This window comes from Crinia signifera, chromosome 5, assembly GCF_055691185.1.
Source record: "Crinia signifera chromosome 5, ASM5569118v1, whole genome shotgun sequence".
NCBI classification, from domain to species: Eukaryota; Metazoa; Chordata; class Amphibia; order Anura; family Myobatrachidae; genus Crinia; species Crinia signifera.
Window position 1 is genome coordinate 308,469,731 of NC_139221.1, and position 25,930 is coordinate 308,495,660.

Here is a 25,930-nt window from a genome sequence, read left to right on the forward strand (position 1 = left end):
TAGTAAATGAAACCTAGTTAAACAGGTAGAGATCAGCGGTGGGCAAAGGTCAGTGGGTGAAAGAGCCACGCTGCAATGGGGACACTGAAGGTGTGTGTGTGTCTAAGTGTGTGTGTGTGTGTGTGGGGGGGGAGTGGAGGGGGGGGGGGAGTTGTGCAGCAAAGCAGATGCCACCAATAATCTGTTAAACTGAACTATCCAGCATAGTGTCGGAACCGAGGGTGCCGGATTTTCGGTGGTGTACATGTACATTATTATTATTCTTGTTAAAAAATGAGACAATAAATCCCACCACTGCCAAGACTTACCAATGCTCCGTTTTCTACATAACCCACTCAAAACACAGAAGGGAAACATTTCTCTCTGTACAGAAGAGACACATATGATCATTACATCAGACAGATACAGTATACAGTAGCCATGTATTTGGCTTGGTTGAAATATCTTCTACTGAACAGATGAATTTGGCAATAATTATTATTTTTTGGAGATACAGTAGTGACGTAACTGAAAATTAAACACATATGGAAGCAGTGGTGGCTACTACGCTACTACACATGTGCATTGGCTTCAGACCATAGAAGCCAGCTAGGGCTACCCAAAAGGCAGGGAGTTGCTTCCCAATGGTACATCCTGTCCTGCAGGTGCATGAAAGGTAGGACAACTAACAGGAAGTCACAGAGAAGCCAGTGCAGTCATGGACATGAGCATAGGATGCAGATTTTACTGGAGGGGAGGGGATCCGCCACTGTAAGGCACCAATATAGTGTCACTGGTAGCAGTAGCAACATAAATAGTTAATATACTGATTGATAAATAGTCTCTCGGTTTTCTCTAGCTAAATGGGCTTCTTAGTGTTTCCTACTGAGAGCTCTGATGTGTATATATAAATCAATATATATGTTATAGAGTAACAATGTATACAATTAAAGATCATTTCCTTGAGATTTTAATTTACAATAACTGACAAGTCCTAATATGCCAATGAGTACAGCTAAGTGACATTTTTCAAATTAAATGAAAACTTGCACCTTTCCCCATTCAGCTGACAATGTCACGCGTATCGCCAGCAGAATTTGTTCTCTGTTCAGTTACAAATGGTAAAAAGTGAAAGCAGAACAGGTGTGCTGTAGGGGTGCACTACCCTGTGTGCTCTGCTCCATACAATCTAAGGGGTTCTCCCATGTGCTGTAGGGGTGCACTGCCCTGTGTGCTCTGCTCCATACAATCTAAGGGGTTCTCCCATGTGCTGTAGGGGTGCACTGCCCTGTGTGCTCTGCTCCATACAATCTAAGGGGTTCTCCCATGTGCTGTAGGGGGGCGCTGCCCTGTGTGCTCTGCTCCATACAATCTAAGGGGTTCTCCCATGTGCTGTAGGGGTGCGCTGCCCTGTGTGCTCTGCTCCATACAATCTAAGGGGTTCTCCCATGTGCTGTAGGGGAGCGCTGCCCTGTGTGCGCTGCTCCATACAATCTAAGGGGTTCTCCCATGTGCTGTAGGGGTGCGCTGCCCTAAGTGCTCTGCTCCATACAATCTAAGGGGTTCTCCCATGTGCTGTAGGGGAGCGCTGCCCTGTGTGCTCTGCTCCATACAATCTAAGGGGTTCTCCCATGTGCTGTAGGGGTGCGCTGCCCTGTGTGCTCAGCTCCATACAATCTAAGGGGTTCTCCCATGTGCTGTAGGGGAGCGCTGCCCTGTGTGCTTTGCTCCATACAATCTAAGGGGTTCTCCCGTGTGCTGTAGGAATGCGATGTCCTGTGTGCTCTGCTCCATACAATCTAAGGGGTTCTCCCATGTGCTGTAGGGGTGCGCTGCCCTGTGTGCTCTGCTCCATACAATCTAAGGGGTTCTCCCATGTGCTGTAGGCAGGGCAGGCGACAGGGGGGGTCAAGGGGGACAAGTGTGACGGGCCCCAGAGAACTAAAGGGCCCCAGAGCTTCCATGCCCCAGCACGGCCACTGCCTGTACTAGCTGGAAGCAGGATCTGGAGCTGCGAAAGGTTAAATGAGGCTCATGCAGAAGAGCATTGTGCGGATTTGGGATTAGGGGGGGGCGCTCCATACAAATTAAGGGGTTCTCCCATGTGCTGTAGGGGAGCGCTGCCCTGTGTGCTTGCTCCATACAAATTAAGGGGTTCTCCCATGTGCTGTAGGGGTGCGCTTCCCTGTATGCTCTGCTCCATACAAATTAAGGGGTTCACCCATGTGCTGTAGGGGTGCGCTGCCCTGTGTGCTCTGCTCCATACAATCTAAGGGATTCTCCCATGTGCTGTAGGGGTGCGCTTCCCTGTGTGCTCTGCTCCATACAAATTAAGGGGTTCACCCATGTGCTGTAGGGGTGCGCTTCCCTGTGTGCTCTGCTCCATACAAATTAAGGGGTTCTCCCGTGTGCTGTAGGAATGCGCTGTCCTGTGTGCTCTGCTCCATACAATCTAAGGGGTTCTCCCATGTGCTGTAGGGGAGCGCTGCCCTTTGTGCTCTGCTCCATACAATCTAAGGTGTTCTGCCATGTGCTGTAGGGGTGCGCTTCCCTGTGTGCTCTGCTCCATACAAATTAAGGGGTTCTCCCGTGTGCTGTAGGAATGCGATGTCCTGTGTGCTCTGCTCCATACAATCTAAGGCGTTCTCCCATGTGCTGAAGGGGAGCGCTGCCCTGTGTGCTCTGCTCCATACAATCTAAGGTGTACTGCCATGTGCTGTAGGGGTGCGCTTCCCTGTGTGCTCTGCTCCATACAATCTAAGGTGTTCTGCCATGTGCTGTAGGGGTGCGCTTCCCTGTGTGCTCTCTCCATACAAATTAACGAGTTCTCCCATGTGCTGTAGGGGAGCGCTGCCCTGTGTGCTCTGCTCCATACAATCTAAGGTGTTCTGCCATGTGCTGTAGGGGTGCGCTTCCCTGTGTGCTCTCTCCATACAAATTAACGAGTTCTCCCATGTGCTGTAGGGGAGCGCTGCCCTGTGTGCTCTGCTCCATACAATCTAAGGTGTTCTGCCATGTGCTGTAGGGGTGCGCTTCCCTGTGTGCTCTCTCCATACAAATTAACGAGTTCTCCCATGTGCTGTAGGGGTGCGCTGCCCTGTGTGCTCGGTCCATACAAATAAAGGGGTTCCACCTATGTGCTGTAGGCGTGCACTGCCCTGTTTGTTCACTCCAAGTAAAGGGGTTCCACCCATGTTAATTGGGCGCTACTGCCCTGTGTGCTTGCTCCAGAAAAATAAAGGTGTTCTCCCGTGTGCTGTCGGGGTGCCCTGCCCTATATTTGCTCTAAATAAAAAGGGTTCCACCATTGTTATTTGGGTGCTGCTGCCCTGTGTGTTTGCTCCAAATAAAAGGGTTCATCCGCGTTAATTGGGCATTACCCAGTGTGCTCGCGCCAAACAAATTAAGGAGTTCCTCCCCTGTAAATTGGGTGTTGCCCTATGTGGGTTCGCTCCATATAAAGGGGTTCCAGCCATGTTTATTGGAAGCTGTGCTGTGTGCTCATTCCCAAAAAATTAAGTTATTCTCTCGTGTTCTGTAGCAGTGCGCTGCACAGTGTATTTTCCAAATAAAGGGGTTCAACCTGTGTTAATTGGGTGATGCAGTACTGTGTGTTTGCTCCAACTAAAGGCAGGGCCGGATTAACAATGGGCTAGATGGAGCTGCAGCTCCAGGCCTCCCATTAAAATAGGCCCACAGGATTGCAGTGTTGCTGAAAACAGGAAAAAATAATTGATATAATCATTTTGAAATGTAGTGAAATGAATCTGTTCCTGGGATGTGTGCGCTTTACCTGCACTCAGTTCAAATTGTTTGTACATTACTTCAATCTAATTGTGACTTTTCTGTTTTTGTCAATTTTTTTTAATTACTGAATCTTCACTCAATAAAAATGTTGGAATATAAAAAAAATGCGGTTGTACCCACTGTCCACTTTACCAAGGACATATGGACAAGTGGTAAAGGGCAAACTAAGGACTATATTACTGTGGCAGCCCACTGGGTAGATGTATCGCCTTATGCAGCAACAATAGCAGCGGCACCAGTTTGGAGTGAAATCATGTTTAACTGTAAACTTGATGATTATTACATTATTGTGAATCTGAGGTTCTTACCTTGGCAAGGTCACTAGAAGAAAGCTCGTTGTCACTGTTATGTCCCATTTCTGCGGCAGACACCAGACACACCTCAGCAGACACCAGTATTAGGACAGCGAGAACTACAATGATTTTCATGACTCCTTTTTTCTGAGAAGAACCTCACAAGATGGGCTCACACTGTCTCTGAGAAGATAAGAAGTGTCAGTCAGCAGGATCAGTAACACATAAACAGAGCATCCACAAATACACACACACATGTACACGGCTGCCGAGAGGGGGGGAGCGGGTACATTATACCCAAGCCTAGGCCTGTCATGGGGGACTAGGTCCGGACACACACATTTTTTTATTTGGTGGCGGGTGCCATGTGAAATTTGGCTCATACTGGCCCTTATTCTGATCGGTGCGGCCGGAGCCGATTATGCGGCCAGGACCGTGCGTGCGAAACCCCGCCTTCCATACGGATCGCCAACTCCGTCCGTATGCGGTAAGAAGCTGTCCGAACGGACCGCACGTGTATTTTTCACGGAATACGCCTCCTCCATCTAAGGGAACCTCCCCCATCATTCGATGGTCGCAGACCATCGAATGCAGGACCGTGTGCTCCACCAGCTCCCGCAACCTCAGACCACACGGACATTTTTCCGTGCAAAAGCAGGGATCTGGGCGGGCAGCAGACATCCAGCGATGTCATATGTCCGCCCCCTACACGTGCGTCACGGCCGCATTACCATACGAACGCCCAGCGTTTTCATGGGAACTCCCATGAAACGCGGGGCGTATGCATATGGTAATGAGCCCAAATAGCCCTTCACGCCCCTCTCCACCCCCTGTTCGGAGTGTTCACATTTCATGCGGGATTTGGCCGTACGCCCCGCTCGCACATGCGCAGAGACGCCTCTGCACATGCGCAGACACAAAACATCGGCGGCCCGAACGCACGCGGATATATCCGCACCGATCAGAATAAGGGCCACTGTGAGGTATAATGTGAATTTTTTACTCATTCCAGGGTCTACTATCATGTTGCATAATGTGTATAAGGGGTATGTGGTGTGGTACACAATAGCTGAGGACACACCCCCTTTTGAGAGGCCACATCCTTTTTTCCAAAGCACACACATAACTACAGCCTTCACTTTTCCATACTCCCACTTCAAAACTTCTACTTTGACCACTGTGTGTGTGTGTGTGTGTGTGTGTGTGTGTGTGTATATACTGGGGCGTAGGATTTATTTTGTTAGCCCTGCACGCACAATGCTATTATAATTATTATTATAATTTTATTTATAAGGCGCCACAAGTGTTTCGCAGCGCCGTACAAAGGAACAATACAGGGAGACAAAACTTGGCATAACATTGAATAAATAACAAAAATACAGTACAAATAAAGAGCACCACAGTTCAATACACATTACAGCTTAAATGTAAGTAGTGAGGACCCAATCAACATACAACTAGAGGCTTGAGGCCAATGATGGAGATGAGTATGAAGATGGTCACTGAGTGTTGGGTAAAGGAGAGCTGTGAGTGAAATGTGAAGAGAAGAGGGCTTTGACAACAGGAGGGAAGAGGGCCCTACTCGGAGGAGCTTACAATCTAGTAATGCTACAATCTAGTACAATGCTAGTAATAAATCCAGCACAGTATCTCAGTGTAGCCGCTCAGAAAGAATCTGACACAATCAATGCAAGTTTTCCAATGTAACTAGAGACGTGCGGGCTCAGATTGCGAAGAACCGAGCCCGTCCGAACGTCTGGGACCTGAGCGTTGGATTCTCGCGAGATCCGGATATGCTTAAATAGCTCCTCCCGCTCCGTCATCTTCATTCCAGTCTTGGGAAGAGAAGGGTTAGGGTGTGTTGTGCTGCCTCTCCTATGCTGGGGCCTAGAAGGGAAATTGTTACTTCCGCTGGTGCCACTGCCTAGTGCCACTGTCTGCTGGTGCCTGCACTGTCAGTGGCTGACAGTTCTCTGTGTTACTGAGTGTACTAAGGGATAATCCGCAGCCTTGCAAATCCACCAGACCCCACCCGGCGAATGTCCTCCCACCCGTCCCACCCTCACAGCGCAGGTTCACCCGCACAGGCTGCAAATGGATGTTTAGCATAAACATCCATTCGTATGCTGCAGGTAACCTCCCACAACTCTCGATGGTCGCCAACCATCGGAAGATGTGGAAGGTACACGCATATAAAAGTGACTTTCAAGTCACTTCCGTATGCGTGCACGCTGGGACGGATATGGGCGGGCAGCTGACATCCGCTGCCAGCCCTCCGCGCCCGCGTCACTGCCTCAGTCAAAAGGTCGACATGGGGTTTGTCACTGTTGTTTGCCCCGAATGTCAACACAGTCAATATGGACACAGTTTTCAGTGCGCTCGCCATGCCTAATGACTGTCGGCCATCTTAAGTTCGACCAACCAACCATATCCTGGTGCCTACTACCTACTGCTGTATATACTGTCTGCTGGTGACTACCTAGTGCAGTATATTTATTATATACAGTATATAATTCCAGTCGCTGGTGCCACTTACTACCTACTGCTGTATATAGAGTATGCAGGTGACATCCTAGTGCAGTATATTTATTCTATATAATTCCAGTCTGCTGGTGCCTACCTACTGACGTATAAATAATTCCAGTGTGCTAGTACCTACCTAGCCTACTGACGGGTATATAATACCAGTCTGCTAGTGCCTACTTAGCCTACTGATCGGCGACGTGCAGTCAGGGGAGGCAGGGGAGGCTGTGCCTCACCTGTCATAAATGATTTAAAAAAATACAAAGATATTTAAAACACATAGAGTGTGCAATAAATATCTTATTTGTCATTTTTTTTTTAAATAATTAATGTGGTGGAACACTGTGGGCAGGCTGGGAGGCATCGGGAGCTGTGCCTCCTGTTCACAATTAAAAATTGACAGCAGCGGGGGGCAGAGCTTAGGATGAGCACAAAAAGAGGCTGAAAAGCCCATTAGAAAACAACGTGGAAGCGGCATCTACACATCTGCCTCATTGACAGGGCTGTCACTGAGACAGATGTGATAGGACAGCGGATACAGGCTGTCATACACTGACAGCCTGTATCCGATCTCAGAGCCGGCCCTATCATCCGTGATCACAGCCTGTAGCAGCTGGACCAACCGGGGGGCACTCATCACCAGACACCCCCTCCCTCCCCAGGAGGTATGACCTGCATTTCAGTCACTGGCAGCGATAGTAGCGGGCAGCGGCGGCAATAGTAGCGGGCAGTGGCGGCGGTGGGAGCGGGACTGCTTCACGGCACAGCACACATCCCTGTCTCCATAAAAAGCAGGGGCCGGGACGGTAGCTATCCTCATCCTGTGTGCTAGCAGCTCGGGGGAGCACAGCATGCGGTTGCCGGGTGCACTCAGCTGTTCTGCGGTAACTGGCTGCTGCTGCTGTTTAAAGGTGATTGCAGGAGGTCAAGGAACGATGCACCAGTGGGAGACCAATCAGACAGACTTGGCACCACTGAACCTAATACTATATATATATATTTATACATACATATATATATATATATATATATATATATATATATATATATATACACATCAGTATTCCTTCAAAGACTGAGAAAATGTCTTCTAGTCTCCTATGAAGTCTTCTGTCAATAATATCAGGGTGCTTGGTATCAGTTAGAGCCTCACCCGTGACTGACCTCCCGGCACGTCACTGCTACTGATGTATACTTCCTGTCTGCTGATGCCTACCTACTAATGTGTATATAATACCAGTCTGCTAGTGCCTACTTAGCAGTGGCGTAAACTGTAATTCCAGTCTGCTGGTCCCTATCTAGCCTACTGACATATAAATCCTGTCTGTCGGTGCCTACCTTCTGACATGTGCATGCAATATGATGCAATGCGATAAAAAGACAGTACAAACATTATGTGCAGCACACCTCTTGGTTGCCCAATCAGACTAGTTTATATTCTCTGTACAGAAACAGAAGAGAAACAGAAGGACATAAAACTTATCATCCTCCACTGAAAATCCAGCATCACCTACAGTCCGCACAGCCTGGACACTGAACTAATCTCTGTCCCACACTGCTTCTGGCTCCCTTATACACTAACTATATTTTCTTTAGGCACTCCTCGCTTCCAGTACATCACCTTCTCACTGCTTATTCTAGGCCACACCAACTCCATTCTATATTGCTACTCTGATCAATTTTTTTACTAAAATATGGCTCCTCATTCCTGTCCCATAACAGTCCTCACTGTCAGGTCTCACCCCCTCTCAACTTCCACACCTCTCACATGCACCCACAACCCAAAAAACCTAATTCCTATCTCACCTGTCCCTTCCTTTCTCCTGTGCTCTCTGGAATGCTAGATCAATCTGCAACAAATTTCAAAATATCCACGACCTCTTTGTCTCCCATTTTTTTTAACCTTCTTGCCATCACTGAAACCTCGCTCTCCTCCTCTGACACTACCTCCCCTGCTGCCCTCTCCTATGGAGTCCTCTCCTTCACACACTCGGTCAGACCTAATGGACACCAGGGTGGAGGAGTGGGCATCCTCCTCTTCTTCAACTGTAGCTTCCACATCATTCCACCTGAACCTTTCCTCACATTCTCCACATTTTGAGATACACACTATCCGCCTCTTCTACCCCATTCACCTCCTTGTGGCTGTGATCTACTGCCCCCCTGGTCCCTGCTCCCATTTCCTTGATAAATTTGCTGCATGGCTTCCACACTTTCTTGCCTCCAACCTCCCCTCTATCATCCTCGGTGACTTTAACATTCCTATTGACATCAATAATGTTGCCTCCTCTAACCTTCTTGACCTTTCCGCCTCCTTTGGACTTTCACAATGGACATCCACCCCCACTCATAATCTCGGACACTCCCTTCACCTCATCTTCACCCACCATTGTAATCTCTCTGATTTTCTCTAATTCTTCCTTCCCACTCTCCGACCACAATCTAATCTTTCACCCTATCATCCTCCCCTCCCCCCTCACTGCCCAGACCCACAGTCACCAGATTCAACCTCGGGTCTCTTGACCCTATTATCCTGTCCTTCCTGGAGACTTTCCTCTCTCCTCTTTTCACAATGACCTGCCCCAACCAGGCTGCCTCTTTCTATTACTCTTCTCTTACCTCTCGAATCTGTGGCCCCATCTATACTGTCCCCCTCCGATGCTCTTAACCCCAACCCTGGCACAACAAACTAACATGACTTTTACAAAAAAGTGCACGCTCTGCTGAACGCCTCTGGAGGAATTCTCACTCTGGCAGTCTTCCTCCGTTTCAAGTTTCTTCTCTTCTCCTACAGCACTGCTCTCTCCCTTGCCAACAATCTTTCTTCAAATCGCTCATCTCTTCTCAGTTCTCCAGTCCTGCCGTGTCTTTGAATTTTCAACACTCTCCTTTGCCCTCTTCCCATCATCCCTCACTGCCACTGACTTTGCCGCCTTCTTCCTCTCTAAGATTGAGATAATCCAACATGATATCTCCTCCCATTCCCGCTCAGCTACCCACCCACCCCAGTCATCCTCCCCCTGCAGCTTGCCAACTCTGTTTTCCTTCAGTCCCACTACAGATGAGGAAGTCCACTCCCTCAGCTCATCCTCTCCCTGTCCCTTGGACCACCTCCCCTCCTGTCTCCTCCGTTCCCTCTCCCCCACTGAGTGCTCCCACCTTACTCACCTCTTTAACCTATCACTTTCTACTGGCATCTTCCCCACACCCTTCAAACATGCTCTGGTCTCACCTATTTTTAAAAAACCCAACCTGGACCCTTTATCACCCACAAGCTACAGATGGGTCAGGTCCCATCCTGGCTGGCGGGTCGCCAGAACGTCCGCGCTGGCGACCCGCCAGCAGCCGCGCCAGCGAATACACTGAGACGCGCGTGCGTCTCACGCGCACGCGCGTCTCAGTCTCCGTCGCCAGCGCGACGGAAACCCTGTCCGTCTCCGCCTCAGGGAGACGGACAGGGTTAGGGGGGGATGCGGGCAGGCGGCGGGGACCCCGGGTTACCGCCGGCAAGCCGGCGTGGACCCGGGGGAACGGATGGAAGCGCCGTCGGAAGGGGACGCGCGCGCCTCTCGTGCGCGCGCATCCCCTTCTCACCATCGCCATGGCCCTGGCGGGGGATGGCGGCTGGCGACGCCAGCGCCATCCCCTGCCAAGATGGGATCTGACCCATCTGTACCGCCCTATTTCTCTTCTCCCATTCGCCTCTAAACTACTTGAACAGTTGGTTTACAGGCGTCTCACCAGCTACCTCTCTGACCAATCCATCCTTGATCCTCAATCTGGCTTTCTCCCACTACACTCCACTGAGACTGATCTGGTGAAAGTCACCAATGACCTGCTCTCAGCCAAATCCAGGGGCCATTTCTCTCTGCTTATCCTTTTGGACCTCTTTGCTGCCTTTGACACTGTGGGTCACCCTCTCCTCCTCCATACACTCCAAAACATTGGCCTCTCTGGCATGTTCTTTGACTGGTTTTTCTCTTACCTCACCAACCTTTCCTTCTCAGTCTCTGTCTCTGGCAACACCTCACCACATTCCATCCTTCCTGTCGGTGTCCCTCAGGGTTCTGTCCTTGGCCCCCTTCTGTTCTCCCTGTACACCTTTTCTCTGGGTGCACTCATTAACTCCTTTGGCCTCCAATACCACCTCTATGCGGAGGACACACAAATCTAACTCTCCTCTCCTGATCTGTCCCCCACTGTTCTCTCTCAGGTTTCCAACTGCCTCTCCACTATCTCCTATTGGATATCTGAGTGCTCTCTGAAGCTCAATATGTACAAAACTGAACTCATTATATTTTCCCCACCCAGAGCCACACCCCCTACTAACAACTCTATCACTGTTAACAACACCATCATCTCCCCGTTACCCACCTCCGCTGCCTGGGTGTCACTCTTGACTCCTCCTTTTCCTTTGCACCCCACATCCAAGCTCTGGCCCATTCTTGTCAGTTCCAGTTACATAACATTGCTCGCAACAGGCCTTTTCTCTCACAGAGTGTAACTAAACTCATCATCCACTCACTGGTCATCTCACGGCTCAACTATTGCAATGTTCTCTTCACTGGCCTCACTCGATCCTAACTGGCTCCTCTCCAATGTGTCCTCAACTCTGCAGCCAGGCTTATCTTCCTCTCCCGATGCTCTACTTCTGCCACTCCCCTTCAACATACTGTAATCTGCACTGGCTCCCATTCTCATACATAATCCTCTTCAAACACCTCACACTCACATACAGGGCCATCTCTAATTCCATTGCTCCATATATCTCTAACATCATCACCATTCATACACCCTCTACGGTCAGCTGATGACTGTCGTCTCTCCTCCACCCTGATCAATGCTTCCCACGCTAGAGTTCAGGACTTTGCCCCTGCTGCACCTCTTTAGTGGAACACTCTCCCTCGCTCCTTTAGACTCTCCCTGACCTTGCAAAGCTTCAAACGGGCACTGAAAAATCACCTATTCATCAAAGCGTACCCTACCCTGCATAAACTAGTCCTGAGGCTGGTTCTTCGACCCCCTGCCTGCTTACATCATGCAATCAAGCCACCTCCCACTTGTGTGCACCTCATGTAATCTGTCTCCCCATCCTACGAGATTGTAAGCTCATCAGAAAAGGGCCCTCTTCCCACTTGTTGTCATAGTCCTCTTCTCTTCACAGGGCCTCTTCCCTCCTGTTGTCAAAACCCTCTTCGGTACTTGTGTATTTTAGCGGCGCCCATCGCATCGCATACCAAAAGGCATGCGATGGTATATGATGCAATGAGATATCGTGCGATGTTGTAGAATGTCATACAATTTTAAAATTGTATAACATTGTATATGGCATACAATGCCATAAAATGCGATGCGATTAAAAATTGTATAAGCACCCTAATAGGTGCTTACAATGTTAAATGCACCCCCACGCCACCCCCCACTATAAACGTGAACCCGAAGCGTGGCGAGCGCAGCGAGGCCGCGAGGGGCGGCGGTACGCGTCCTACTACCTTTTCATACCCCCACTATCCACGTCGGCGTGGAGTTGAGAATAGAAAGTGTGGCGAGTGCAGCAAGCCACCGAGGGGACGCGGATACCTGTGAAGCCCGCGAGGGGACGCGGATACCTGTGAAGGTATCCGCGTCCCCTCGCGGGGCTCGCTGCGCTCGCCACACTTCGGGCTCAGTGGCTCGCTGCGCTCGCCACACTTTCTATTCTCAACTCCACGCCGACATGGATAGTGGGGGTATGAAAAGGTCGTAGGACGCGTACCGCCGCACCTCGCGGGCTCGCCACGCTTCGGGTTCATGTTTATAGTGGGGGGGTTGGCGTGGGCTGCATTTAACATCGTAAGCACCCATTTGGGTGCTTAAAAGAACCCTTTAGGGTGCTTATACAATTTTTAATCGTATAGGGGGCCAAAATCGCGTCGCATCGCATGCCATGTGGTACATGGCATGCGATGCAATGCGATTAAAACATCGCGCGACCAACATCGGATCGCCGCTAAAATACACAAGTACCCCCTCTTCTTTTCACAGCTCTCCCATACTCAAACACTCAGTAACCATCTTTGTCCGCATACTCATCTCCATCATTGGCCACAAGCCTCTAGTAGTTCGTTGATCAAGTCCTCACTACTTATATTTAAGCTGTAATGTGTATTGAACTGTGGCGCTCTTTACCTGTACTCTAATTTTGTTATTTATTTAATGTAAGGTTAAGTTTGGTCTCCCTGTACTGTTCCTGTGTACTGTGCTGCGAAACACTTGTGGCGCCCTATAAATATAATAATAATAATATTAATGTCCACTGTCACTGCATTGGATGCTGTCACTGTTGAAAAAATGGTGGAGGATTACTTTGGTGACAGCATCCAAGTAGACATGTCAGACAGTCCTTACCTGTACTGTACAAGAAAGGCAGTTTCTCCAGCGCAGGAGGCAACTTTTAGCCTAGGGGGCAAGTGCAGAGCACTGGCCCATAAAATAACACCCCCCCCCCCCCTCCCCCGGGGAAAATAAAATACTGCCACAAGTGGGCAGAGAAAAATTCAGTAAGAGGGCGATGGTGGAGCTACGATCGAAATGCATGATCAGATAAAAAAAATTAAATTCAAACATTTGCTCCATCAGAGGTGAGGGAGGCGGCGCTGCTAAGGGCTGGGAAAACTCCCCGCTCCCCCTGTATAAAAATAATAATGATAATAGGACACCATAGGCTGCTCCCCCTGCATAATAACAGGACAACACAGGCTGCTCATCCTGCATAATAACAGGACACCACAGGATGTAAATGGAAGAAATCTTATATATTTGTTCATTTAGATAATGAGGGGGAAATTTACTAAAGGAAATTTGTAAAAAATAGGTGTATTTGTATCCAGAAATACACTTATTTTTAACATTTACTATCCCAAAAATACGGCAATTCGTATTCGTATTGATAGCACATCAATTCAAATATGAATTGCCGTATTTTCAGGATAGTAAATGTCAAAAATAAGTGTATTTCTGGATACAAATACACCTATTTTTTTTTACAAATTTCCTTTAGTAAATTTCCCCCTGAGTGTCACCTGTCTCCTCCGGGTCTTTGCTGCGGCTCCCGCTTATCTCTGCCCGCCTGACTGATCCCCATGCGTCAGAGAGGGGTGGATGGAGTTGGCGTCATGTCAGTGTAGGGCTCCTGCACTGGAACCAGTCACCCAACACATCCCTGCTACAGACAGCCCTCCTGCGCTGGCCGCGGCTTCCAGAACACGGCCGCGGCTACAGGAAAATGGCCGCCGGTCCCCTCGCCATTTTCCTGTAGCCATGGCCGTGTTCTGGAATCTGGAAGCCACGGCCAGCGCTGGAGGTGGTGGACAGGGCAGCGCGGCCTGCAGCCAGTAACTAGGTAAGCGGCCCGGGGGGCACATGGCACCCTGTCCCCCGGCCCAGCCTGCCCATGCCCTCCAGTGTGTACTCCAAAAGAGTTTGGAACCTGGCCAATTTGTACAGGGAGAGAGGAATTGCTTTTTTGTGTGGGGGTCCAAACAAACCAATCATTTCGGCCACAGTAGTTTGGTAGGCCCTGTTACTGAAATGATTGGTTTGTTAAAGTGTGCATGTCCTATATTGTGAGGTGTTTGGAATAGACTGGAAATGAGTGGATATGGATGCTATTGAGGTTAATAATAGCGTTGGAGAAAAAAAAACTAAATTCTATGATTTTAACGTTTTTTATGCTTTTTTAAAAAAAAATCAGAACCCAAAACCTTGAGGGAGTGTTTTGCCAACCCATTAGAACCCAAAACCTGAAGGTAATTAGAACCCAAAAAGCGAAAAGTGGCCGGTGCACTCCCTAAATGTAACTACAGTAAGACATTGCTGAAGGCTGCAGAGCAGGATGATTACTTACTGTAATAGAAGATTCTGCAGGCGCGGTCTCTCCAAGCGTGGTATACCTCACTCCCAGGAGTTCTGCAGTTTATATAAGAGGAGATGGGCTGCACCAGAGAATATTCCTGTTTGCTAAATCCAAATAACCAACTCTATTTACCATATGGGGCCCGTGTGACACCCCTACAGCAGTATACCGTATCAATATGGAAACTGTGTGACACCCCTACAGAAGTGTACCTTATCAATATTGAATTATACTTGGAGGCTTTCTCAGGTCTAATTTTTTTCAACCCTCCCTCATCTCTTCTTTTTGCGGAACATACATCCGGGTGACCTGTGGTGGGGTTCATGCAGTCAGAAAACCGATGCCGGCAACCCCACTAGGGTTGCAGGGAATCATGAAGGGGGTCAGCTTTTCCCTCCCCTCCCCTAATCCTCCCTGCAGCCTCTCTCCTCCCCCGAAGCATAACCCTAACTTCCCCCTTCCCCTGATCTAATGCTAGACCGCCCAGCATACTGACAATCTTGATGTAGCAGTCAGGATTCTGGCATTGGTGTCCTCATTGATGCCAGAATTCCAGCTCAGGTCTTGCTAGTTGGGATGCTGGCATCATTATTCTGACTTCTGGCGTTATGTCTTATGGGATGATAACCACTTCCCCTATATACTTCAGAGATAAAATAACAGCGCTCCAACACCTGACCCATGAATGCATTGTGACTACTTACAATTTACCCATGGTAACCTCATTATCAGACACTGTGCCCAAGTATGCCTATTAATGCATTGTCCAAGACCTAAGTTGGAAGCTTAATTGTGACAACAGTGTTACCCTGAGAGAGTCTGATTCATCATCATACCCAATCTAGACATAAATGGAAATCAATTAAAAAAGGACATAAATACAGTCTTAGATTCTTTTTTCCCAACCTACATACCAAATAAATGAAATCCCCTAAATTCCTAGTTACTCATAGCTACTCTCATAGAATTTCTAGGAGACTCCAGAACGGGGAGTGAGACTCTTTCAGGATTAAGCAGGCCATTCTCCCAGAAAACAAAAAGTCGGTGTGAACATGATGCCAACCAGGGGCGGATCCAGGATAAAATGACAGGGGGGGCACCATGATAAAAGAGGTTTGGGTGGGGGGGGTGGGTGTTAGTGGTGCCAGTGTACATGCTAAAAGAGCGACAGAGAGAGGGTGGCAATGGGATTAAAAACAGGCCCTGGCATTTAAAGTATGCAGGCCCACCATGGCGACAAAAGTGAAGGATGTAGTTGTGCGCGCACCGAAGGCGCGCTCCGGAAAAGGGTGTGTGACCACAACATATACAACTTCTACACATTATGCAACAAAATACTAGACCCCATTGTACTTGCCCATTACACATGATGCCAAATGGAATGAGCCAAAATTCCCATAATGCCACATGGATTGTGTCAAAATTCACATAATGCCACACGGATTAAGCCAAAATTCATAAAATGCCATATGGATTGAGCCAAAATTCACATAATGCCACACAGATTGAGCCAAAATTCACATAATGCCACACGGATTGAGCCAAAATTCACATAATGCCTCACGGATTGAGCCAAAATTCACATAACGCCACACGGATTGAGCCAAAATTCACATAATACCACACGGATTGAGCCAAAATTCACATAATGCCACATCGATTGAGCCAAAATTCACATAATGCCAAACGGATTGAGTCAGAATTCACATAATGCCCCACAGATTAAGCCAAAATTCACAATACGCTTCATGAACAGGGACATTGTCCACCGAGGGCGCGCATTAAACATTTACACCATAATGTCCGTTACAAGTTAAGTTACACGCCATTATGTCCATTATGTCAAACAACATAATGCCTATTAAAAATAATGCTACATAAGTGCTGCTTATCTACATGCTCATTGCCAAGGGTTCCATGCTCATTGCCAGAGGTTCCATGCTCGTTGCCATGTGGGATTACATGCTCATTGCCAAGGTGGGAATACATGCTCGCGGTAAATGGGGACAGCCGCCGCCAGGCAGAAGTGATAGCCACTGACAGTGGCAGAGCCTGTCTGTATTCAGAGCACTGCAGGTCCCGGCTATTTGAAATAATACCCCTTTCACACCAGAAAATGCATTCCCAGGTTGGCCCCCTTTACACCAGCCTAGTCCGGCTATATCTTAGGAACCAACTGACCCATTTACATGAGGCAAGTATCATATTGAAGAACTTTTGAGTGGGCTTTGAATGATTTTGTTCCAATGAAACTGGAACATTTGGTTCCAGGGTAATTTGCCCTCAAAGAACATGAACAGCTAGGAAATTACATTTCAAAAATAAAAAAATCGGTTTACCCGCAATATCTCTGGAACTGATTGACCAATATGGACCAGCCTGGTATTAAATTGAAGGCCCAGCGATTGAAATTGAATGAGATCAATCACAAGCTTCTGTGATGCCAGGGGGGGAACTGGCAGCCGTCGGAACCGGGTGGGGGTTGGAATTACCGGGTCACATATTATCCTATGTAGAAAAACGTTACAGATTTGCCAGACGAAATCTCCGGTTCCCGGGGCGCTAGTGACACAGGGCTGGGCTCGTTGGAAAGCTCTGGTCCTCAGCTACAAAATGAAATGACAGGGGGGCATGTGCCCAGGTGCCCCCCCTGAATACGCCAATGATGCCAACTACGTCAGCAAGTAGTACCAATTAGTAAGTACCAATTAGAGGCTTCATTGGGTGTGGTTACACCCCACTCTCCGCAGTGCTGGAAGGTGTGGACTAATTGAATGGGGTGTGGCCTCACTGGGGTGGAGGCTATTGTCAACACTACTTGGGCATGTCCACCACCCCCAGAGATGGGGCTGTCTGCAGTGCCGGCTATATATCTGTGGTAGCCGAGTGCTGCAAAGAGAATCACACCAGCTTCTGTCACTGCAGCCAGCACCTGGATATCACCTGGGTGCAAGCTGCACCCCCAGTACCCGGATAGTAATGCCACTGCCAATTGGCATAGGTGTGATTGCCATCTTCACACTTCTGCCATTCTTTCGGTAACTAGATGGTCTAGATTGACAGTGAATATGTCGACACTCTATGGTCAACATACATATGTTTGACATCAACAAATGGTCGGCATGGCAATGGTCAATACATGAAAAGATCGACACTAGTTTTCATTACTTTTTTCTTTCCTTTTTCATATATTACCCTCCACATGGGAGTGTCCATGCTCAGGTGTCAGCATTTAACCATAACATGGTTAAAAGCTCATGGTGACCTTTTCAGGTGTCGACCATTTCATTTGTCAACCTTTTCTGTAGCAATCTTTTTCCAGTGTCCATCTTGTTCATGTCAAACATTTGGTGTTGACCTACAGTATATATAGTCAACCGACATTGTCGACATAATGAACCACTCCCCACTCTATCAATCCTTACAGATGTAGCTCATGTAAATAATTAGCAAGATCACTGTGTGATACACTAATGATTACTAGATGTCACAGTGATTATTTAAAATATTACGGCTAAAATGAGACTAACAATGAATTAGTTTTAACTACTTACAACATGAATATGTTATATTTCAGGCGTATTTGGGTGAAGTCTGCACAGATCAATCAGATCTGTGCAGTCTTCAGTGTAAAAAAAAATGGTTCAAAATAAACATTTAAAAACTTTGACAGAAACTCTGCTCCTGATTGGCTGCTAGGTGGCCAAAAGTGCACTTCGGGGTGAGAAGCGCTGAATGTAAACATTACGATCAGCATTTGTGATCAGCCATGTACCCATCACCCTGGAGCACTGGGGACATCCCCAGGCTTCAGCCCGGGCAGGGTTAATCCTGGTGGGGGGACACCTTTCTTGGGGGTCCCTGCGTGGACTGACCAGTCAGGGGGTGAATGGTTCAGACGGGGGAACTAATATACTGTAAATATTTTCCCCTGCATGTGGCATTACCCTGCTGGCTGGTTGGGCTTTGTGCTGGTTTTCAAAATAGGGGGGACCCCTACTAATTTTTCCCCATATTTTGGCAACCAGGACCGGCCATCCAGCCTGGTGCTGGTTTGAAAAACTCCAGATATGCCCATCTCAGTTGAACCCGTGAATTTCTAAAACCAATACCGGCTTTTTGAATCTGAGACTGGTTATGGCCATGGGGAGACTGGTACAGCCACCAAAAATATATATATATATATCTACATAGGTGTATAGAGGCCAATTTCCAGCAACCATCGCTCCAGTATTCTAATGGTACATTGTGTTTGCTAATTGTTTTAGAAGACTAACAGATGATTAGCAAACAATTGAAAACCCTTGTGCAATTATGTAAGCACTGCTGAAAATGGGTTAAAGAAGATATAAAACTGGACTTCCTTTAAGCTAGTTGAGTATCTGGAGCATCACATGTGTGGGTTCGATTATACACTCAATATGGCCAGAAAAAGATAACTTTCATGTGAAAGTTGACAGTCTATTCTTGTTCTTAGAAATTAACGCTATTCCATGTGTGAAATTGCCAAGAGACTGAACATTCTCTACAATGGTGTGTACTACTCCCTTCAGAGAACTGCACAAACAGCCTGTAACCAGAGTAGAAATAGTGGGAAAACACATGCACAACTGAGCAAGAAGACACATACATTAGAGTCTCTTGTTTAAGAAAATGACGCCTCACAGGTCTTCAACTAGCAGCTTCATTAAATAGTACCCACAAAATGCCAGTGCCAATGTCTACAATGAAGAGAAGCAGTAGCAAGTGGCCATCAAAAACCTGAGAGGCCTTAAGAGCAGTGGTGCTTCTAACAGCCTGGTCTGATAATGGATCCACAGATTTTACTACCTGTACAGATTAGTCACTTCTTCCAGAAGATGAACTAAAATGATAATGTGGAATCCTTTTTGGCAATGTTTAAAAGAGCGGCCAATTGGTAGCACTGGCCTGAAGCTCAATATGCTGGAATTTGGGTACTTTTTCTGTCAGGAGATCCACAAAAGTCCTATAATGACCTAAGCCTTAGTCATGCGCTGGATTATTATAAATGAAAACAGAAATCTGAGTAGCACACTGTTGGTACCAGCACAGTGCATTGCTGCTAACACATGAAAAAGAGTTTTATTTTGTTTTGTTTTTTAGGTTTTTCATACTTTACCATCCACATGGATTTCAATTAGGATTGGTAAAGGTGTATTCTGAGCTCATCAGGACAACTTGCTCAAAGTATGGTGGGTGAAGCAAGCCATGCACGGGTACATGTACAATCATATGTGGTCTATGGGATAAAATCTACAAACTGACGCCATAAAAACATGATAAACCTCATGTGGATCTTTTCATGTGACAGTTTCATGTTGACAATTTGTTTTTTGTCTTTTGTCTATGTTGACATTATCGATCATCTGGTATTGTCTGTCTATATAGACATTGTGAACCCTTTATAATATAACAGTTTAACCCTTTCAGGTCCAACGTCTAGTCAGGCTCACCAGCCCTAGCGCTAGTAGCAGATCCAATGGTGAGCCACTTTAAAATTAAGAACATTAACATCGTTCAACATTCAATGTAGACCATTTTTGAATTTAAAAAAAATGACAATTTTAAAGTTTAAACCAGACTGTTTGAATTGCCAAAAATTTTTTTGGACTGCAATGGGTTAAGATTACGTAGATTAAAACCTCTGTGTATAATCTTCAAACTGGATCAATTTAATATAACTCTGAAGAATATGCTTAAAAATGTGGCAGATAAGGATGGAAAAGATTGGGTCTACAGTATCTATTATTCTCTGTTGTTAGCCATTAGAGAAGATCCACTCTCCTCCACAGGGTTCTCGCCTTTTTGAATTACTATATTGGAAACACCCAAGATGAACACCCCACTCTCACAGTTCTCAAGCAAAAAGAGGAACTGTACAGAGACATCAGATTGTGAGGACCAAATGGAACTGTATAGAAAATGGTTTATGGAGAGGGACTATCCGAAGATGTTCTTAAGGAAGCTGTGGAAAAAACTAAGAGGATGGATAGAAAGGATCTCCTTAAATATAAAAGTAAAAGTGCAAGAGAGGATCGAGTTAAATTTATCACCACTTTTAATTCTCAAGAACAAAAAATTAGGAAAATTTGGGTGAAACACTGGGGCATTTTACACACAGATCAGGTCTTAAGTAAACTTCTTCCAACAAGACCGGATTTCGTTTTTAAAAAGGCCAGAAACTTTAAGTGCACCCTAGCACTCAGCATGCTTCCACAAAAGAAAACAAAAGTAAGTAACCCCTGGGACCAAGCAAAAGTTTTTTTTTAAATGTAATAAGTGCAATATCTGCAGATTTGCAAACTCAGATTTTAGAAGTTTTAGCTATTTTAATGGATCAAAAACATATAAAATGAAGAGTCTAGTCAACTGTAATACCGGCTGGGTGGTCTACATGCTAGAATGTACATGTGGCCTCAAGTACATTGGTAAGATAAAACGTAATTTGAAGTTAAGAATCCAAGAACATGTGAGAGGAATTAAAATTAAAATGGAATGTCACACGGTACCAATACATTTTAAGCAAAATCATAATGGTAATGTGAAAGAGTTAAAATTTAATGTCTTGGAACATGTGACTCTGGGCCCTAGGGGAGAAGAAAGGGAAAATTTTCTGTCAAGACGGGAGACGTTCTGGATTCATCAGCAGTGGCGCACGCAGGGGCGGTTTCTGAGTACCCAGAAACCCCTCAGGAGTCTAAGGGCCCTAGTCTGAAAGCTGAGGGTCCCCTCTTTCCATGGGTACAAGAATTTTAAAAATCGGCCCTTGGTAACCGGAGATATCTGACTTCAAATCAGTGGTCCCCATCCAAGCCTGTTAATAGCTCTTCCCAGTCAGATATTTCAGGTTCTGTCTGACTTAGAGTTTTTATGAGGGTGTATTCCAAAAGCTGGGACTCTCTCCCTTTGATGGACACTAGCAGCTTGTCTCTACTTTTCCCAGAACCAGAGATATCAGCCTTCCAGCAGCTGGTTACTGTTCCATCTCCACGCACCTGGTATGTAGTTTTATATAATCGTTGGCAGATTGCTCTGCCTCCTGAACTCTGATCCCCTAGTCCCCAATACCATATGGTAGGTGGGATTCTCTAGTTTTTAATTCCATTAAAATCTAAGAAATCTATTTATGGGAACTGGAGATATCTGCAGTCAAGCAAGCTGTCCTCCCACCAGAAAATTATGAATAATAAGCCCACTCCACTATGCACCCCTCCTCTGCATATTAAACATCCTCTAACACCCTGGAAGTTATGTATCAGGGCCCCTTCAATCAGCCCAGTGCCCCCTTCTCCCACCCCATCTCCCACCATCTGTGCAGTAAAGGGGTAATTAGTGGAAATTACTGATCCAGGCCCTACATGCAGAGCGGTTGATATAATACCCCCTACCACCCACGTGACTTCAAAGCTTCCCCCACCCCTACCACTGGAGGATTGGTAGGGGCCACAATACACTGCTATGCCCAGGGGTCTACACTGCTGTTGATGCCCCTGTATGTATATATATATATATATATATATATATATATATATATATATATAGGATGCAGGTTGTTCGGCACTCACTTTATGCGTGGCAACTGCGAGCTGGTGCCTTCCACTAAAGACAATATGCAGACAATATCCTTGGAAACCTTGTGCAGGTAAAACCCAGGGAAATGAGGCGGCACTCAGTCGACTTGTGCAATAGATTTTTATCGGGTATTACAGGTTAAAGTACATGCGTTATCCGTAACGTTTCGAGACTACATCAGTCTCGTCTTCAAGACGTGCGCTTAGAAAAGTGCAGGGTGCATTGTGCAATAGAAGCAGGAATACAGAGCTCGTAAGCTCTCTTACCTTAAATGTGCTGCGTGTGGGGTAGAGATTGCGATCCCCGCTGTCTGGACCCGACTGACAGCTTCCGGGTGTGCGGCTCCGCCTCTCTGACGTGGCCGTTGCCATAGCACCTGTGGACGCTGCCTATCTCCGTACATCAGCTTTGGGGAAGGCTTTCTCAGTAAGACCAGCGTGTCTGCTGGAAAAGTGCAAAACGTGCATAAAATTAAACCATAAAAAACAAGTGAATGCAGCATATTGGAAAAGCAATGGCTACAGAGTAATAGATATATATATATTAGGAACCTTTTAAATGAACTGGGCATGTGTGCATAACATATGTGCACAGAGATGTGAGCGGGTGTCATAGTCCGCGCTCATTGTGGTAGCGGGCATCAAGCAACCTCTGCATTTTTCTTACATGGTATCATAATAACATACATTGCCAGTTTTATATAGAGATATCTGTGAAAAACAGTCTATACTCAAAACAATCAGACATATTGTCTGTCTTATGCCCGTTGGCATGTATGCTTTGCTGGGGATGCTATCTATATCAAAGGGTTAGGCGAATCAGGATGTTGGTCAATTGAATATAAGGAATATGAAAGGCTGCTGTCAGTGGGGTTCTAGATAAATGAATTCCAAGCGATTTTTTCATTTAGACCCTGGGGGGCTAGTGCGTTGAGTCGGAATATCCAAGCCGACTCTCGTTGTGTCAGCAGTTTCTGTCGATCTCCTCCCCGTGGGAGTGGGGGAATATGATCTATAATCATGCTTTTTAAACTTTCCACACTGTGGCCACACTGTTTAAAGTGCTTGGCCACCGGTTGCTCAATTTTTTCTAAATGAAAAAATCGCTTGGAATTCATTTATCTAGAACCCCACTGACAGCGGCCTTTCATATTCCTTATATTCAATTGACCAACATCCTGATTCGCCTAACCCTTTGATATAGATAGCATCCCCAGCAAAGCATACATGCCAACGGGCATAAGACAGACAATATGTCTGATTGTTTTGAGTATAGACTGTTTTTCACAGATATCTCTATATAAAACTGGCAATGTATGTTATTATGATACCATGTAAGAAAAATGCAGAGGTTGCTTGATGCCCGCTACCACAATGAGCGCGGACTATGACACCCGCTCACATCTCTGTGCACATATGTTATGCACACATGCCCAGTTCATTTAAAAGGTTCCTAATATATATATATATCTATTACTCTGTAGCCATTGCTTTTCCAATATGCTGCATTCACTTGTTTTTTATGGTTTAATTTTATGCACGTTTTGCACTTTTCCAGCAGACACGCTGGTCTTACTGAGAAAGCCTTCCCCAAAGCTGATGTACGGAGATAGGCAGCGTCCACAGGTGCTATGGCAACGGCCACGTGAGAGAGGCGGAGCTGCACACCCGGAAGCTGTCAGTCGGGTCCAGACAGCGGGGATCGCAATCTCTACCCCACACGCAGCACATTTAAGGTAAGAGAGCTTATGAGCTCTGTATTCCTGCTTCTATTGCACAATGCACCCTGCACTTTTCTAAGCGCACGTCTTGAAGACGAGACTGATGTAGTCTCGAAACGTTACGGATAACGCATGTACTTTAACCTGTAATACCCGATAAAAATCTATTGCACAAGTCGACTGAGTGCCGCCTCATTTCCCTGGGTTTTACCTGCACAAGGTTTCCAAGGATATTGTCTGCATATATATATATATATATATATATATATATATATATATATATATATATATATATATATATATATATAGAAATGATGAGACAGGCAGCGGCACTCGTAGGAAAATTTTCAAAGTGTATTCAAAAACGTGACCAAACCAACGTTTCGGGGACTAGCCCCTTTGTCAAGGTGTAGGTAGAACAGTGTGAAAACAATACAAACTGACTTAAATAGGTGAATAGGAACGGTCTTACCGAATCACGGAGCCCTGGGACGCCGGGAGCTGTCAGCCGGAAGTACGTCATACAGGAAATGACGTTATCAGTGACGCGTATGTGTTAGACGGCTGGAAGGAAGTTGAAGCGCAAGTTGGAACGCAAGCTTCCCCAGTTACTATGGTGAGCCTGCAGGCTGGCGCTTAACCCGGTTGGTCGCTGGGTCTCCGTTCATCGGGGACTGTAAAATGCATAGCAATACAACATTAGTGATCTGTACAAATTATACAGCGTGTGAATGGGTAAAGAAACATATTAAAAAAATAAAAATAAAAACAAAACATTATCTTTGATTTTTAAACAGAGCGTGATACTGTGGATGCTCCAGTATAAATGTGTGAATGGCCCTTTGTGTGTGATTATGAATTCACTGGTGCCAGTTAGAAAAATATGAGTGTATATTCAGCTATATAAAATTACATGTATTAAAAAGACCATGCCACTACGTCGGCATCTATATAATCCCTATGTTTAGGGGAAGGTCACACCTGGTCTTGGTGTACATATGTGTGTCACCTTTCTGTTACCATACGGTATACTATTGGTGTGTCGGCATATGTGTCGGCATATTGGCAGCAATTAATTTTAAAACAGGCATGTAATGCTCTATGGAGTTGCGGGTGCATAAAACTCATCCATGCTGTGCATGTGTTATAATGTTGCATCTGAGTTCACTCTATGATCATCTCATATACATATTATTTACGCAAGAAGAAATCTAAAGGATAGAGAGAAAGATTAAGATGAAGAAAAAAGCAAACAACGATTGGCTTGGATTAGGTTCTTAAGCCTCCGTTTAGGCTGTTCTTCTTGAACAATCATATTATTTTTGTCAATGGTTTGTCTATTTTACCATTTAATGCTATCAATAAGCTGTGTCGACATTTAGGTGACACTAAAAATTGGACCTTTGTCTCAAATAGTATATCACCAGAAGAATAATAAAAAGGGATAGAAAGATGAGACGGAGAAGAAACTAAAGCACACTCGCGATCGGCCTAAAAGGCCTCCTGGATGGTACCAGATACATATTATCAACAATAGAAGAATAATAACAGGATAGAGAGATAAGCTGGAGAAGAAACAAAAGCACACTCGCGATCGGCCTGAAAGGCTTCTTGGATAGTATCAGATACATATTATCAACATTAGAAGAATAATAAAAGGATAGAGAGATAAGCTGGAGAGGAAACAACAGCACACCGCGATCGGCCTATTGGGCCTGGGAGTCATAGTTAGCATTACACTGGAAGAAAATCGTAAGGATAGAAAGAGAAGATGGAGAGGAAGCTAAAGCACACCAAAATGAGCCTGTATGGGCTGAAGTTTGTTGCATGTTAATCACAAGGGAAGAATACTGAAAGGATAGAAAGATAAGAAGGAGAGGAAAATTATAGCACACTAATAAGCCTACTGAGACTCATGTATAACGTTGAACTATTAATAATGATCAAAGTCCATCTTGATGCGGCACCGACTCCATGTGTGATAGTCCATCAGTGAATGTTCAATGGTTGACGGATGGCTTTTATCTTGGAGCTTGTTAGATCCTATCCTGTAGAGACAGTTGTTGGTCCAAAGGGTTCTATAGAAAGACACTGAGAGGTAGTTTGTCATTCAGGCCTGAT